Raw genomic sequence first — 9,520 nt, forward strand, 5'->3', positions numbered from 1 at the left:
TTTTCTGTGGTTCCCTGGCTCAATAGATTCTCCTTCAAAACGGCGGTAATACTCTATTCTGTCTAAATTAATGATTCACATTTGAAGGATTTTTTTTTATATGCTTGTTTTAGAACTGATATTGAATATTAAATAACCTTACCATTGTCCAATGGAACAGTGTCTTCTTGATGGAAAAACAATAGGCAGAGCACGATGTTCTATTGGTGCGTCGATGTCCTCCGAAGAAAACACTACTGGTTCAACCAGTGCTATTGGTAGTATGATGGGAGGTGTGGTTGGGGCGATGCTGGTTGAAGAAAGTGTGGTCATTTTTGTCACCGATCATGAAATTTTTTTATTGTATGATTTCAAGCACGTTTTAATTAACACATTACGTCTACACTCTCTGTAAATTCTTGTTTGCAACCTGTTAATGCCACATGTCTTTGTTGCAGGCAAGGGTAACTCCTGAAGTGAAAGTCCATGCTCAGCTTTCAAAGCCTGAAGGAGTTCAGAAGGGTTCCATGCCTTGCACTGCTTGGAAATGCATGACACAGTCGTGTGATTCTTCCAATGGTAAGTTTTCACTACAAGAGAAATTAATACTTGCAAGATGAAAAAAATCTTGTAAATACCTCTTACAAGGTTAACTCATATACGGTAACAAGCCATGCAGTAAATAATAAATTTTAATACCGCATCCAATTAAACCATGTAAATAACCACCTGTCATCTGATTAATAGATTTTTTTACATGTTGTAATAACATTTTATCGGGTTTTTTTACACCCTGTAGAAAGCAACTTTTAAAAAAAAATTCATTTCATCCCAAGCAACAGGCATGTTGCTGTACCTATAAAAGCTTCGTAATAAAACAATTATGCCCCCAAAGACAATTAATCCACACCATTTCATCCTATAATAATTAATAAACCAAAAGCTTATCCGGCCACTATATAAGTCAAAACCATATTTAACTATTCAATCATCAAACAACTCAAATCATTCAAGTATATTACAATTGTTATGAAATCTAGTGGGAGTAGAGAAAGAAAACAAAGAAAAGGCCAAAGATCGATGAATAGGTGTCGAACAACGCAACAAGGACCACAGTACCAACATCTTATTTCCATCATTGACGTCAATCACTTGCTTTACTGCACATTGCACACAATCCTGCACGATAAAAACAAACAGCCCCAGCAACATGGTTTACTAATGATTATAATTTGATTGAAATTGTAACGACTCGAAAAGATACTAAAATAATAATAAAATCTATAAAAATTTCGGCATGACTTCCGCAGAAAATGTCCCTCAACAACCTGTAGAAATACAAAAATAAATGCAATGGCCTCACTGGGCCTTAAATCTAACTTATCATGTCCCAACGCACAATTCAAATATTATACTACATTCCCAAAATAGTTACATACATACAAAAGTCCCGTTCCTCCATCTCATCCAAACATGGAACCCACTTAAGTTACATTAAATTACAATCCATAAAATGTAGCTAGAATTAAAAGCTCATAACTTACAACATTATACTAATTAAACTAAAGTGTCACAAGGTAGTTAATATTACATTTACAAAATATTAGAGTCTAATACAAAAGATAACAAAATAGAATGGGTCTTCAAGCTCATCTAAACCTGTGGTGGACCGTCGTCCGCCACCTCTTTTCCATATCCTGAAAAAATGTTAAAAATAAGGGGTGAGCATAAACTCAGTAGGAAGTGTCTAAGACACACTTCTTATGTCCCCGTGAATCCATACAATGAATAGATAAAAAGTGAACGGGATCATGCCATCGGAAAACACTCATTCTCAACCACAATAACAAGTATATAACAAATATCAACCAATCACAAATTAACCACGATGCCATGAAGTGCAATGTTATGCAAATGTTACTCCCCATTTCCGAAACAATTCCGTTTCAACAACCAAACCGTTAGTGTAGTCCGACCCAAGGCACCTCCATGGCGTCACGAAAGGAAGGTTGGTTAACTATCCACGACCACAAGGCACCTCCAAGGCGTCGCACCCAGCCTAGTTAACTCAACTACATTTCCTTCTAGACTACACCAACATCACGGACCACTAGGCGCCTCCTAGGCGTCCGGTTTTCACAACACTTTTAGAAAATATTTTTCCCAAAACAATTTTTATTTGTTCTAACAATTATTTTTCCCCTTTTCTCTTTCCCAATAGATGCATGAATACTTCATGCTTCAAATCATTAATTTAACTATATATTTTCACACATTTTCATTTACATTATCATCACAATTTAATGAAAATTTCTAAACATTCATTTCCTTTATTTATTTATAACCATAGCATCCATTTTTCTTCAAGACAATAAATAAATAAATAATCATGGAAACATAGAACACATTAAATACTAAGCATGCTCATTTATATGAACTCAAATAACACAAGGAGCACAATTATCATTATAATTACAAAGAACTACAACAATAACAAGCTAAGTAATTAAAATTTAGCATGCTTAGAATCAAATTTAAGGGGAAAAATTCACCAAAGGCCAAGAAATTGTAGATTATAACACCTCTACCTCAAATTGATGAAAACCCCCAATTTGAGCCCAAGAACCCTAGAATTTTGAACTCCTTGGAGTGCACCAAATGATGATTGGTTCCTATCAAATTGACGGCCTCGACGAGCTCAACAATTTTGCTTCACAATGTTCTACCAAATTCCCAAAGGAAAAAGCAAGATCAAGGTTTGAATGGTGAAAGTAAAAAAATAAAACAAATGGTCCAGAGAGAGAACTTGGAAACTGCCGAGAGAGAGCATCTGTAATGGCCTTATGGCCTTTTTGATGTTTTTAATAGTGGTGGGGCCCACTTGTTTTATTTCTTTTTTCTTTTAACCTTAATTATATATATATATACATATATATCACAACATTACAAAAATAGAAGGAAGCTGAAACTCATCTGCCAAAAGTCAAAACAAACGGCCCCCAACAACAGTAGAAAAACACCCATCCCATTAAATAAGCCCCTAGTACACTAACAAACTTTTTGTTCTTAACCTTCGTACTCTTTCTATTTATCATCACAAATCACACACACACACACACACACACACACACACACACACACACATATATATATATATATATATATATGCACTATATATATACACACACAAATACCATAATTAAGCAGTTATCTCTGGAGGTTTTTAATACATTCTTTAACCAGAATAAACATTGGTGCTGATTGCAGGAGCTTCATAAATTACTATATTTACTTTGTAAGAACAAGCGCAGGAACAAGTGCATATACATATTTGCTTGGATGACTTCAACTATGCAAAATAAGATAGACATTAACATTTTCATAAAACTTAAATAACTAGAAAAACATCAATTATGCAAAGTCAAGTCAGAATTTACCTTACATGGTTGAACATGATACCCTCACCACTTTGATTGCACTTAGCAGCTTACCATCTTAGCACATTGCTTGGATGACTTCAAATATGCAAAATAAGATAGATATTAACATTTTCATAAAACTTAAGTAACTAGAAAAACATCAATTATGCAAAGTCAAGTCAGAATTTACCTCTACATGGCTCAACATAATACCCTCAGCACTTTGATTGCAGTTAGCAGCTTGCTGTGATTTTTTTGCTATATTAGCACCTTGCTTGAATGACTTCAAACATGCAAAACAAGATAGATTTTAACAAATTCAAAAAACTTGAGCAATTAGAAAAACCTTCAAATATGCAAAGTAAAGTCAGATTTTACCTCTACATGGCTGAACATAAAACCCTCAGCACTTTGATTGCAGTTAGTAGCTTGCTGTGGTTTTTTTGCTATAGTAGCACCTTGCTTGGATGACTTCAAATATGCAAAACAAAGTATTCATCAACCAATTCGTAAGACTTAAGTAATAAGAAAATTTTCTTCTATAGAAAATAGAAGAAAGTCAATACTTACTTGTACAGGGCTAAACATTATACCCTCAGCAGCATATACTCCCATTATTTTGTGGTTTCTTTAGAGGCTGAAAATTCTGGCAACCCATTATTTTAGCAGCATATATCTTCAAAACATAACCACAAGACATAAAAATCAACAGCTATTAAGCACCCACTTTGAATTAATCCATAAATCAACAGCTCTTAAGCACCGTCATCGTCATCATCATCATCACTACTAAAATAAACATTTCTATACATCCTATGCGCCTCTGTCATTTCCACATCATCTTTATCTCCTTCATCTTGTTGAGACATAGGACTTTCCCCATGAAAAACCCAAGTTTTGTATGTTGGTTCCATTCCAAACATCATCAGATGTGCAAACACGATATCAAATTAAGTGCTGATAACATGCATTTAAACAGTGCCTGCAAGGGCACACGATCTTATCTGGTTTTCAGCATTAGCTTGAGCCATATCAACAAACCTTCTAGCACCATTTCTATATTCAATCGAAGCTCTACAAATAGAAACTCATAATTTCATTTTATTGAAACAAGTAAAATTAAAATACAAAAAGATCCTTAAATCAATTCAATTTCATGCAATAAACAATGCAAAGAGAACGGAACATAGAAATCATATTGTTGTATATAATAATTTTCTAAAAACAGAGACTAATAATATCTCTAGGGTTCTATGTGTTAAAGTTTGATTTAATTTCCTATAATGAAATCGTTTTGAGGTCCGAATTTCAACATAATATAGTAATTTGCTATATTGATGAACCAATTGTGAAACACAAAAACTGAAACCTACATAACTCCTTAATTAAGAAAAAAAAAAAAAAAATTCTTAGACAGGGAGTGAAAAAGAAGCAGAAACAGCACGGCAATTTTTTCTGAATAATTAAGAAAAAATAAAAAGTGATCTCAAAGCAGTCAAGCAACATATACTAGTTCCAGATTGAAATTTACTGAAACTAAAAGCATTAAAAATATATTAACTTGAGCCATATCAGCAAACCTAAAATCAATGTGTACTTACAACCACTTATAGAAGATTTAAAATACAAAAAGTTCAGGTACCGTATGTGTGTGTTAACTTCTTATGATCTATCATATACTCTGACTAGAGTTAAAATACAAATAGTCATTCCCTAGTTGGATAGAGGTTCTATTGAGTAGAATTATCACGCAACATTCTCAGTCACAAGAAAGTCTTATAGTTGTTTTTCGATGTCAATATTTCTTGAAATTCTAACTAAATTTTGTATTTGCAGAGACATGAGGGATTAATGCACTAATGTTCAAACAGCCCATAGGATATATAATTTTTATACATTATGTGCTAACTGAATTAACCTGTTAGTAATACGAGACCAGTCTTTGTCCATCATCTTTGTCAACCTACTTGAAACCTGCATGTACCTTTTGATGAAACAAACCATGTTTTGTAGTGACAAAAGTACATCAAAGCAACAAAGCATTCAATTTCATACACATTGTCCCCATAAATACGAGCCTTAAGCTATAGGCATCCAATTTGAATTTAGATACACAGTGAAGCACTTTGAATTTGATGGAAAAAATGAAAAAAAAAAAAAAAAAAAATGATGGAAAGTAAGAACACGGGAATGGTTTTTGGCCATTTCACCTATATAACAACACATATATTGCATATATTATATCAAGTGCCAAGCAATATAGAAATACCAAAGTGAAACATTATAGAGACATTTTGTTGAGCATTTGGAAGTCATACAAATATTCTGCTACAGAGAAGATCCTCAAATCAATTCAATTTCATGCAACAAACAATCAAAGAGATCAGAACATAGAAATCATGTTGTTGTATATAATAATTTCTAAAAACAGAATATTGGAGAAGACATAGCATGTAAATATAACATACACATATGAATTTGTATATATAGATTGGGAATGTAATATAAAAACTAATAGAATCATCACAATTTCAAGTATTTGACGAAAATATGCAAATATATATATATATATACACACACACATACACACACGTTATACATAGTTATAAATTCCTAATTAGAAAATTTTCACAAACACCGATTCTACGTTCGAGTAAAGAAATTGAATTTCTCATAACAATAGATCAACATAAATGGAAGCTAATGAAGTTATATGTGAATATATATATTGTACATATAGACATAGAGAGAACCGTATACGACATTTGAGAGCTGAGATTCAACTTTTGAAGGTCGAAGAAGTTGAGAGAGGAACTTACAGAGGACGCCATTGCTGTTTATATGTAGAGAGAGAAACGTAGAGAGAGGAACTTATGCTTCGCTTGGTTGGAGGGATGAAAAAATGGATGGAAGAGATAGAGGGATGGATGGATGAGGAATCCCTAGGGAACGGAAGGTGTCTCCTCCATTTTTTGTTTGATTGAATGGATTGGATAGTAGAAAGGATGGATGTGGTGATACTTTTTTTTGTTTGGTTGGAAGGAAGAGAAAGAGATTTTTTATATTTTTTTACCAATATATCCTCACCGTATAAAATAATAAAAAGTAGATATCCATTTGAATTTTTTTGAAAAGGTTAAAATTGAAAATTGTATATTGTTGGTAGTTATTCATTTTCTCTCTCCTCCCTTCCCCCCAAAATTGGGCGGATAGAAAAACATGAAGAAAGGAGGGATGAAGCATCCTTTCTTGCTTCCTCCCTCTCTTCCCTTCCCTCCAACCAAACACGAAAAGCCTCATCCATCCCTCCTTAATCCATCCCTTCAACCAAACATAGCATTACAGAGATACGAGTGCATAGATCCAGGTTTCGTTGGTCAAATTCAAACTCTCAGATCTACATATTCATCAGTGATGATAGAAAATCAAACTCTCAGATCTACAAATTCATCAGTGATGATAGAAGTCGACGCAATATAGCTCAATCTTTAGGGCTTTTCGGTAAAGACTGTGGAGTTATATAACATAATGGAAAAAACATGAATTGTGCTTTTAGTTGACCAGTGTTTTGAAGCAAAAAAACGTGAATTGTGTTTTATTAAATTAATTTAAATTAAAAAATTAAACATTACTTAAACACATTCATTAAATGCAGTAAATAAGAAAAAATATGTGGTAAATATGAAGTTATCTTTTAAAAAATTATTTGACACTAATATTTATTTTTTAAAAAAAAATTTAGTTTCAAAAATGAAATTTTTACTTTTTTACAACGTTTAAAGTTTAAATGTAGTAAATGAGATGTGGTAAATAACCATTTTTGTTGTAGTGTTTAATCGGATTTGTGAAGTTTCATGGTGACGATTTTCTACGTGGAGATATTGTTTCAGAAAGTATGCATGTGGAAGCAACAGAAAAAGTCTTACAGCAATTGTTTGGGATTCATGAAATTTATATTAATGGTTTTCTAGTATGTAATATTGGATGGGTGCCTTGAACATGACAATGCCACTTTATGATGGTCACGCCCATGGTGTTATTGACCTTCCTAAAACGCTTGATGCTGAACAGGAAGGCATAATGCCTACCTCATAAAAACTTACAGAAAAAGTCTTACAACAATTGTTTGGGGTTCATGAAATTTATATTAATGATTTTCTAGGATGTAATATTGGATGGGTGCCTTGAACATGACAATGCCACTTTATGATGGTGAAGCCCATGGTGTTATTGACCTTCCTAAAACGCTTGATGCTGAACAGGAAGCCATAATGCCTACGTAATAAAATCTTACAGAAAAAGTCTTAACAGCAATTTGTTTGGGATTCATGAAATTTATATTAATGATTTTGTAGGATGTAATTAATATTGGATGGGTGCCACTTTAATGATGACAATGCCACTTTAATGATGCTTATATTAAACATCATTCATGAATACGTGACCTATAAATAATGATTTAAGGTTATGCTTTAGACATCCAAGGTTAAGGTGATCCATCGAAGAAAATTAAGAAATGGAAAAGAAAAGCATGAAAGTACATATTTTGATGGTGGTGCTGGTGATGTTGATGCTCATAGAGCATTCAACAGCTAGATCATGCGAAGAAAATTGCGTACGTGAATGCATTAGCCCAGTGACTGGTGATCCGGACATGCAGTGCTTCAATAGATGTATGAAGAATAATTGTACTCCACCTCCACCTAATTTTGATAAAACCTTGGGAGCCAAGCCACCAAGTACTGCAATGGTATATCTCTCTCTCTCTCTCTCTTCCTTACACACACAAAAGTATTATAATGCTCACATAGAGGATCTCATATTTAGTGTTTTAATGTTTTTGTTGCAGGTACAGGAAAACGGAAAAGGTGCAAGAAAACTTGCCGAAAAAATTCAGTAAAACTAGAAACGTGTATGTATTTTGTGCGACTTCTAGATCTATATCCATGCCTATGGGGATAAATTTCATAAAGTTATTTGAAATTAAAATAAATGAATTATTAATGGCACTAATATAAGCTTTTCTTTGCTGGGTCTAAGCTTTTTCGGCAAGAAAACTTGCCGAAAAAATTCAGTAAAACTAGAAACGTATATGTATTTTGTGCGACTTCTAGATCTATATCCATGCCTATGGGGATAAATTTCATAAAGTTATTTGAAATTAAATAAATGAATTATTAATGGCACTAATATAAGCTTTTCTTTGCTGGGTCTAATTTTAATGTGATGTTGTCTATTATGGGATTGGACGATTTCCAACGTTTTTTTCTGAGAGCTATGCCAATATATAATGACAAAATCGCTCAATCATATATATATATATATATATATATATATATATATATATTATACACACACACATCACTTCTGCAAATATATATTGACAAACAAATGAGGATGTATTGTATATGTTCATGCCAAGTAATGGGCAGCTCAATAAACAGAATAGAAAAGATCAGTCTAAAACATCGGGCAGCTCAATAAGCATGTAATAATTTTGCCTATACAGAAAGTACTTGCACTTAGATTTTATCCAACTATATAAAGCCTTGACAAAACCAAATATATATGTGTATATATATATATATATATATATATATATATTAAAAAAACTTAATTATTTCTCTTTGTAATTGGGTTTTGATATAAAACGAAATGATGGTTAACTTAATTATTTCTCTTTGTAATTGGGTTTTGATATAAAACGAAATGATGGTTTTTGTAATAAAATTTCATTTTTTGCTAGTAGCAAACTGGAATTTGCATAATGATATGCTCTTATTGTTACATTAACACATCCCTTGTGGGAAGTGTATTGGCACTTGTATGTGTGGACGCTTCATCCCTTGTGGGGAGGTTATTGACACTTGTATGTGTGAACACCTCATAAATGTGTGGATACATTTTGAGAATCATGATTGTGCAAAGAAAACAATATCTACACAGTTGGATGGGTCTTGCTGGCACAAGATTCTTATTTTTCGGAAAGAGAGAATATTTCAATTACAATCCACAAACGACACACATAAGGGTAGAGAAGACGTAAATTTCCTCCCAGTTTTAAGCAAACAAATAATTTTGAAATATAGGGAACATGAAAAGATCAATCAGATTGAGCTATC

This window comes from Cornus florida, unplaced genomic scaffold (genome assembly GCF_030987335.1).
Source record: "Cornus florida cultivar Cherokee Brave unplaced genomic scaffold, ASM3098733v1 CherokeeBrave_3.0.0_Hap2_Chr02, whole genome shotgun sequence".
NCBI lineage: Eukaryota > Viridiplantae > Streptophyta > Magnoliopsida > Cornales > Cornaceae > Cornus > Cornus florida.